The sequence below is a fragment of the Nuphar pumila genome, chromosome 5, assembly GCF_984573655.1.
Source record: "Nuphar pumila chromosome 5, dmNupPumi1.hap1.1, whole genome shotgun sequence".
Taxonomy (NCBI): Eukaryota; Viridiplantae; Streptophyta; class Magnoliopsida; order Nymphaeales; family Nymphaeaceae; genus Nuphar; species Nuphar pumila.
Genome location: NC_143253.1, coordinates 52,195,760 through 52,204,473, shown reverse-complemented (window position 1 = coordinate 52,204,473; position 8,714 = coordinate 52,195,760).

Genomic DNA, 8,714 nt, shown 5'->3' with positions numbered 1-8,714 from the left:
ATCCTGCTTTCGAGCTGGTCGGTCAACAAATCCTGCTTTCGAGCTGGTTAGTCAAAACAAAACCCAACTTTTGAGTTAATCTTTTACTGAGTCTTTTCAGGACTCAATTTAGTCAGGGATGTGTCAATTAAACCTCAAACAATTTCTTTCATCAAGGATTTCAAGAACATTTTGCCAATTTGTCATTAAATATTTGTTGATTTCAAAATCTTTATTGCACAAAGCATTACCTCAGAAGACCTTCAGTATTACTTTCGAAAGGACAAAGCTTTCGTGAAAAAGGATTCAAAATTCAGAATATTTCAATTGGCCAACCAAAAGGATAAAGAATAAATCCTCGATATGGCCAGCAAAGGAAATTCAATATTGTCGCAAAGCCATAAGTGATTGATATTGATCGTAGTCAATGGCACATTTTTAAAGATCTTTCTTGGAAAATAAGTCAGTCGAAATATCTTGGGTGATACAGAAAAATCCATTCAATTTTCATATCTCCTCAATCGTTTAAGCTGCAATTAAATATCTGCAAAAGGGATCTCTCAATTGTCGTCAAGATGAAGACGAATTATGTGAGTTAGATCCACGGGGCCAAAGAAGATTTGGATCGTCTCCGAGTTGAAGGAGTTTGTGACGGATCCTTCCAGGAAAAGTTCAGAACACCGTCAAGATGAAGGCGACTGCGATGAGCCTCCCGACAAACCCTAAAGGATATTTAATTTTTGCTATCATCAAGAGATTTCCAACCAAAGAGCCAATAACCGTCAATATAATCCCTGAGAGAAAAGAATGATCGAAGCATCTCCAAGATGAAGGAGTTTGTGATGTACCCTTCCAAAAAAAAGAGAGAGAAAAGTGAGGATATCTCCAAAATGAAGGATGATGTAATAAATTTCCCCAAAACCCAAGAGAGCTCCAATTCTGTCAAAAAAAAAGTGCAGAAAGATCATCATAAGAAAAGAATCCTAGAATATCAGACTGCCAAATCTACCAAGAATCTTCTTTAAATTTTGTGAAATTCTATTATCAATATTCTTTCACCAATTGCTTTCACAATATCAAGAATATCTTCTTTTCTGCTCATATCAAGGAAATTGATAGCTTCATTGAAAGAAAGTCAATCGCAAGCAATTTGAATTTGAATCTTGATTCTACAGAGTTAGCCCAATTGGGGGTAATACTCTGGGTAGAAAAGAGGAAAGATTTTCATACCAATATACATCAATTTCAAGCATTTTGAATCAACAAACAATTTTTAACATCTTGACAATACTTTCTTACTATCTTGGCATGAAGTGAAGAGCTCGATGTCCATCTTGACACATCCTGGCATCATCTTTTACCTCCTTGAGAGAGTAACCTTTATCGTCTTTTGCGTTGTTAAAGGATTAGCCTTTTCTTTGAAGGAATAGCCTTTATCATCTTTCACGTTGTTGAAAGAATTGCCTTGTTCCTTTGGATCGCTTTTGCTATCTTTCACATTGTCGAAAGAATCCATCTTTTGCATTGACAAAAGAATCGCCTTGCTCCTTTGGATCGCCTTGTCATCTTTCGTGTTGTTGAAAGAATTGCCTTGTTCCTTTGGATTGCCTTTGTCATCTTTCGCGTTGTCGAAAGAATTCATCTTTTGCGTTGTCGAAAGAATTCATCTTTTGCATTGTCAAAAGAATCCCCTTGCTCCTTTAGATCGCCTTGTCATCTTTCGCGTTGTTGAAAGAATCGCCTTGTTCCTTTAGATCGCCTTTGTTATCTTTCGTGTTGTCGAAAGAATTCATCTTTTGCGTTGTCAAAAGAATCGCCTTGCTCCTTTGGATCACCTTGTCATCTTTCACGTTGTTGAAAGAATCACCTTGTTCCTTTGGATCACTTTTGTCATCTTTCGCGTTGTCGAAAGAATTCATCTTTCACGTTGTCGAAAGAATTCATCTTTCACGTTGTCGAAAGAATTCATCTTTTGCGTTGTCAAAAGAATCGCCTTGTTCCTTTGGATCGCCTTTGCCATCTTTCGCGTTGTCGAAAGAATTCATCTTTTGTGTTGCCAAAAGAATCACCTTGCTCCTTTGGATCGCCTTTGTCATCTTTCGCGTTGTCGAAAGAATTTGTCTTTCGCGTTGTCGAAAGAATTCATCTTTCGCGTTGTCGAAAGAGTTGCCTTATTCTTCTTTAAAAAAAAATGTCTTATTCACCGTCCAACTTACCATTTTCTATCTTCCCGGTCAGGTTAAGGGATTAAACCTGAGCCTCATTTTGATGAGGTATTTCATTCCCAGTCAGGTTAAGGGATTAAACCTGAGCCTCATTTTGATGAGGTATTTCATTCCCAGTCAGGTTTAGGGATTAAACGTAAGCCTTATTCTGATGAGGTAATTCATTTCCCGGTCAGGCTAAGGGTTAAATCTGAGCCTCATTTTGATGAGGTATTTCATTTTTTGGTTAGGTTAAGGGTCAAACCTGAGCTTCGTTTCTACACGAGGTATTTCCCATCCCATCCAGGTTAAGGGCAAAACCTGAATCTTACTTCTTTTGAAGTAATTTTTTCTTCTTTATTCTCTATTTCATATCTGCCATTTTCATCAGGGCTAATTTTTTTTTCATACCCAGTCAGATCCTTCTAACTGGGGCATTTTTATAGCCCAAATTTGATATGTTTTTCTTTGCCACTAAGCTCGTCTTCAAGCCGGCTTAGTAGCAAAGAGGGGCATCTGTAAACACCCCAAATTTTCCACACTCATTTCAGACAACCCTTCTCGTGCAGTGCCAACCCTGTTAGGTCAGTGTAGGAGTCAAACCCCGAGTCTGTTTCAGAAAATCACCACTTTACCCATTTTCATTAAGAAAATTACCATTTTACCCCTAGGTCATCCTGGACCCCAGTCAGTCGGAGTCAACCAAGCTTATTGGTCAGTTCAGAACAGTCAGAATATCAGTCATTTCAAGCTCATCTGAGCTCACAATGAACAAATCATTTTCATTTCTGACCATTCTTGCCAAAATGGGACCATTTCTTCAGAAATAAGCTCATTTCTCACTCAAATCTAAGCCAATTGTCTTTGAGTCAGTCATTTACAGTCAATCATGTTTCCCTGAGTCTAGTCTGAACTCACCAGGAGTTCAAGTGCTCCAGTTTCAGTTCAAAACCATTTCCAAGTGTCCAGGAGCCTATTTTAGCCTGTTTCAGCTCTTTCAACTGAAATTGAGTTGAGTTCAGTCAATTGAGCTAGTGTTCGAGCTTTGATTTTAGTTCATGTCAGTATTACTGACCTTTGTTCTAACTCAAACTCAGCTCAAATTTGTAATTCACTTTACTCCAGTGACCATTCCGTACTATTTCTCTAAAAATGGCAGCTTTTCTTGAAAATTTAGTCAGAAAGGTCAGTTGAGTCAGTGTCTGATCAGTTCATTTGAGTTTTGAAACTCTAAAACCCAGCTCAATCCAACTCATTTCAGTTCAATTCAGATTAGACCCTAATTTTCAGTGTCACTCTAACCTAGTAGAGTCCAAAAACCATTTCTTAAACCATTTTACAAATTTTATCAATTTTAACACTTTTGAACTGGTACAACTACCAATCGGGGTCTAATCTCTAAATTTCTTCATTTAGGGTCTGCATTTTGCATGTCATTTCTCATCATTTCATATCATTTCTCAGCATTTCATTTCATTTTCGAAGTCCAGAACTCTAGTTTTATAAATTTCAATCCAGATTGAGTTTTTAAAGTTTTCAGAAATCAATTTCAAACCCTAGATTTCCAAAATTGACATTTTTACTCCCGAGAGTCTAAATTTAGAAATATTTTCTCGAGAAAAATAATTTGGATTTATTTCAAACTCAAAATTTTAAATTCTACACTAGATTTGCTTCGCAACGGGGTATTGAACTTCAAAATCCGAGCTCGTTTCAAAAACTGTCAAAAATAGCTCGTTTCGTTCAGAAATTTTCTAAAAAGACCATTTTACCCCTATGATTATCAAAATAAATTTCAAATTTGGAAAGAGAGCCCGCTCTGAGATGGCTCCTTCATTTCTATTTAAAAAAAATGTTTAATTTTTTCCTTTTCTTTCGTTTTATTTTTTTTAATTTGTTTGTTATTTTTTTTATTATTTTATTTTCTTTGAGAGGAGGTGGGACCCACAAGGTGGCTGCCCAAACCTACAGCCCCCTCTCCCTTCCTTTCTTCCCTTTTTCTTTTTCCCTTTCTCTTTCCCTTTCTTCTTCCTTTCTTTCCTTTTCTTTTTCTTCTTTCTTTCCTTTCTTTTCTTCCCTTTCTTCCTTTCCCTCTTGCCCAGCCATTCACGTAAAAAGTTCTCTCCCTCTTTCGTTGTCTCATTAAACCTTAGGTAGAGGGCAATTAAAACCTAAGTTAAAAAAAAGAAAAGGGCTCTCATGGCTGCCCCTTTTTCAGCCTCCTCTCTCTCTCTTTCACCCCTGTAGCAAGCCTTACCTTCCTCCTTAGCAGTGGTTTCAACCACCTCTTTGCAGCCATCTCCACCTTCATCAAGAGTCCAGCCGGCAGCACCTTGCTTCATCATCAACACCTAGCTTCAACCTCCAAGGGCTCTTCCGGCATCTCCACAGCGAGATCGGGTTACCTCAGCTACCCCAGCCACTTCCATCTTCCAGCCACCTCAAGCAAGCACAATACCTCCAACCAACCCGAGCTAATCCAAGGAACATTCAAGAAAAAGATTTTATTTTCTTATTTCATTTCAAATTCAATGTAATATCAAATTTAATAATTTGGAATAAGAGTTACATTTTCTGCTTAGAATATGACTGCATTGCATATAGTTTAATTTCTGCAAATTTCAATATTTGATGTATCATTCATGCATATTTTTCCAAATTCACAATGGTTGACACGAATGACACATGCACAAGCTCTTATGGAGTTTATAAACTCGGTGGGATTCGTATTTATGGCCATAGTCAGAATACGAAGAAAACCAAGATTTATGATCTTCATATTAGCCACATTCAGCCTACACTCTTAGGCTAACTTCAAAAATGCACTGTATTTCTCAAAGTTTCAAAAGGATTTCCCAATTTCTCAATTGAAATTCCCTTTCAAATTCATATTCATTCATTCATATCATTCAAATTGCATTATTTTCAAATTCATTTTCCAATTTCAATTTCAGAAAAATCAATTTTCTCAAGGATTTACCAAGTCTTTCTGAGGATTGGATTTTCTCAAAATCCTAAGTTTTCAAATGACATTTCAAAGCATTTCCTAAGTTCAAATCAAGATTTTCCAATGTTTTAAAATTCTCAAATTTCAAAGTCCCAAGTTTTCAGAAATCGATTTTCTCAAAGATCCAATTTCCTGAGAATCCATTTTCCATTTCACAAAATTATTTTCCAATGAATTTTCTTGATTTTCTCAGAATTCTGAAATCCATTTTCTTAGAAAAGCAAATTCCAAATCTCAAAAATTGATTTTCCCAAGATTCAGGTTTTCTGAGAATTCATTTTCCAATCCATTTTCTGATTTCCAATGAAATTCAATGATTTTCCCAAGAATTCCATTTTAAGCACTTTTCCAATCATTTTCCAAGCATATTTCAACTTTCCAAGCAAACTTCATCCTTTCAAAACTTGCATCTTTTCAGAATTTCATAGCACAAGCCTGATTCTTTGTGCATTCTAGGAAAAATAGAGCATAGTTTAGATATTTGAGTCAAGTTAAAGCACATAATTGATCATTGGTTCAATTACCCCTGGTAAAGGCACCAGGAACGGTTGAACCTCGTACCGACAGGCGGATCTCATTCCACGGAATTTTCCCGCAAATTTTCAAAACGGAGGCGAGTAATTTTCAAAAACCATTTTTCAAAACTTTGGTTGAGTTTGACTCGCGAAATTCGTTTCTCTCTCGCAAGAGAGGGGAAAATTTTGCGATGATAATAACTCTCTCTCCCTTTTTGTCTTGCGCATCCCACAACAGCGCCCCCAACTCGGGTGGCTGTGGGCCTTGGTTCTTTGGTCTGACACGGTCTGGACCATATCTGGTCCAAACCTGTCAAAGGGGTCTCTTGGGTCGAGCTGGGTTCGGGCAGAGGCATCCTGCCCTTCAGCCGTGTGGAGGCTGGTGTCTGGTAGCCTGCTGCAACTGGGTTGCGGCTAGTGGGTTGTGTCCCAGTGCAGGTCGCAGGCCTGCATCTCTTTTCGTTGTGGCTGGGTCACACCCGGGTCTGGACACTCGATCCAGACCTTGCTCAAGGTCTAAGCAAGTCCAACATAGGTTTGGACCAGTCGGTCCAGACCTAGGCTATCTTTGTTGTTGTGACCCGCTCCAATGGTTTTCCCCTAGACCAAGGCCACTCGGTCCAGGTGGTTCAGGTCCCTACAACAGTCGGTTGCAGTCGCCCGACAACTAGACCTGCTGCACCATCTTTGGTTCAGCAGGGTCGCCTAACCGGGCCCTGCTTTGTGTGGTGCCCCATGGCGCCGTGGCTCATGAGCAGGTGGGTAGGGTTTGGACCAGACCTGCACTCACTCCGCTAGGTTTCCCCACTCGTGGGAACCATTTTGTGCATGGTTTCTTGCCATGTCAGCTGGCCAAAAGGCTTCATGTGAGCTTAGGCAACGGATTTTTGTTGCCCCATCGAATCCTATTAATGTTGACTTGTAGCATTATGGAATGAGGTGCACGGATATCAAAGTAAAATATATATAAATGGAGGGTAACATGTATATTCACGTAGTGTGGTTTCACACTCTTGCGCACATTTCCATCTTTGCGAGATAGAATGTATGCACTATACATAGTTTTTGCGAATGACACCTTAGCAAGTGTGTAGAAGAATGATAAAAGATTATTGCATGAATAAGAAGCTTATCGCGTTGTTGAATTGTAACATCTTGTGCGAATTGATGCAAATGTAGCGTTATTTTTATCGCACCTTGGCACGTCTTAAATTACTTATTAAAGCATACCATCATGGGTTTAAGTGTCATAGTGTTACGATGAATTAACTCAAGGCATGTGCACTGTCGCACATTCAAGCACGAAAGCAAGTATACGAATGAATGCTAGCATATTTTCATATTTGTTTACTATGGACACACAAACCACTTTGACACTTGATGCGTCGCATGAGTACAAAGGGGACTTAAGGCACGTGGTGAGGTTATAATAGTCTTTTGAGACTTCTTGAATGTTGGAATTCCGTGACGAGTCATGTTGTGGGCGATGAAACCACCTTGTGAGTTGAGCTCACTTATGTTGGAGATGCATAGTTACACGTACTTTCCCTCTTAGCACAGATCAGGTTATAAGTTTTAGGACGTGACTTATTTGGTTGAGTGTTTTTAACTGTCTCTCTACGATGCACGTAGCTTTCTATTGTTCACTTGCATAATTCACTTAATTGCATTGATTTATGGTCCCAAAAGCATGCTATTACTTGTTGTTATCACTTATCGCTCAACATTCACTCTGCTTTCTGCTTCTTACTGGCTTATAGTTATACCTGTGCAATCATTGTGACTGAATGATAATGATATGGGTTTCATGATAGCTTTGTTTTCATTCTCTCTCTTCCTTTTAAATTGGTAGATTGTGATGGTTCATCTTACCAGCTCGCAAGAGTACTGACCCCATTTTATGGGGATACAGGTATTTTGCTTCTCGTGGTGCGATGAAGCTCGATGTGCGGCGAAGGACTGAATCCACACTCTAGAACCTGAGATCTTGGCAGTTGTCTTGTAAAAGGGCAATGATGTTTATTTCTCCCATATCATTTTGTAAAACAGTGATAATAAAATGTTTCTTCTTGTTGTTCACTCTGTAATCTGCTTAGAACTTTCAACTGATTTTCCCTTATATTTTTTTGCTTTGTGCAATGTTTTCAAAAAAAAAAAATCTCTAAAAATCTAAAGGATTTTCCAAGCTGGGATTCTAGGGGCATTACAGTTAAATCTAACATTTTCGGCCATTAGCCTCAGTGAGTTGTCTTTGCAGATCTCGCACCTCATATCAGTGGTCACGATCATCGTTTCCTCTATTAAAATTATTTTGACCTCGACCGCCCATTCAACCCGCCATGCTGAATGATACCTAAAAAAAATATTTGGACTCCCCACAACACCAGGAATTATGCTGGATTGAAAAATCCAACAACCTGGCTCTGATACCAAAATGATGCAATGGTACGATGTGGTCTCAGTACACACCAATCCATGATCCAGGATCCAAACGGATCCAAACGCACACATAAGCTTAAATGATAGAGATTCTTAATAGAACTCTAAGAAACGGGTTTTCGGGACCCGAGCACTGAACTTTGACAGAAATAATCCAAATCAAAGTTGTGCACAACTTGCACAACTTTCTAAAGAATCCAAAAACACCAGATTCAGAGCAAGAATGTCTGTTCCACGGACTCAGAACTAGGACTATTAAATAAGTCCAACACAGACTATTGAATTTCATGGACAGACGGTTCAATGGAATTTTTAACCTCTCAAACGTTGGAGTTTATGAAAAGTCACAACTAACAAAATGAAGGTCAGATTTAGACCTTTCCAGAGCACTAAAGATCGCAATTTTCTGATATTCCTACAACCTGCTATAATTTTTTGAAGTTATAGAATGATAATATCTAATGAGCATGAAACAAAATCTCCAAGTGAAACAATAGTAGCAAAAAATGATATTTTTAGAGAACAAAGACAATGATTCAATGAAATCTTCAAACATAAAAGATGTAGGTT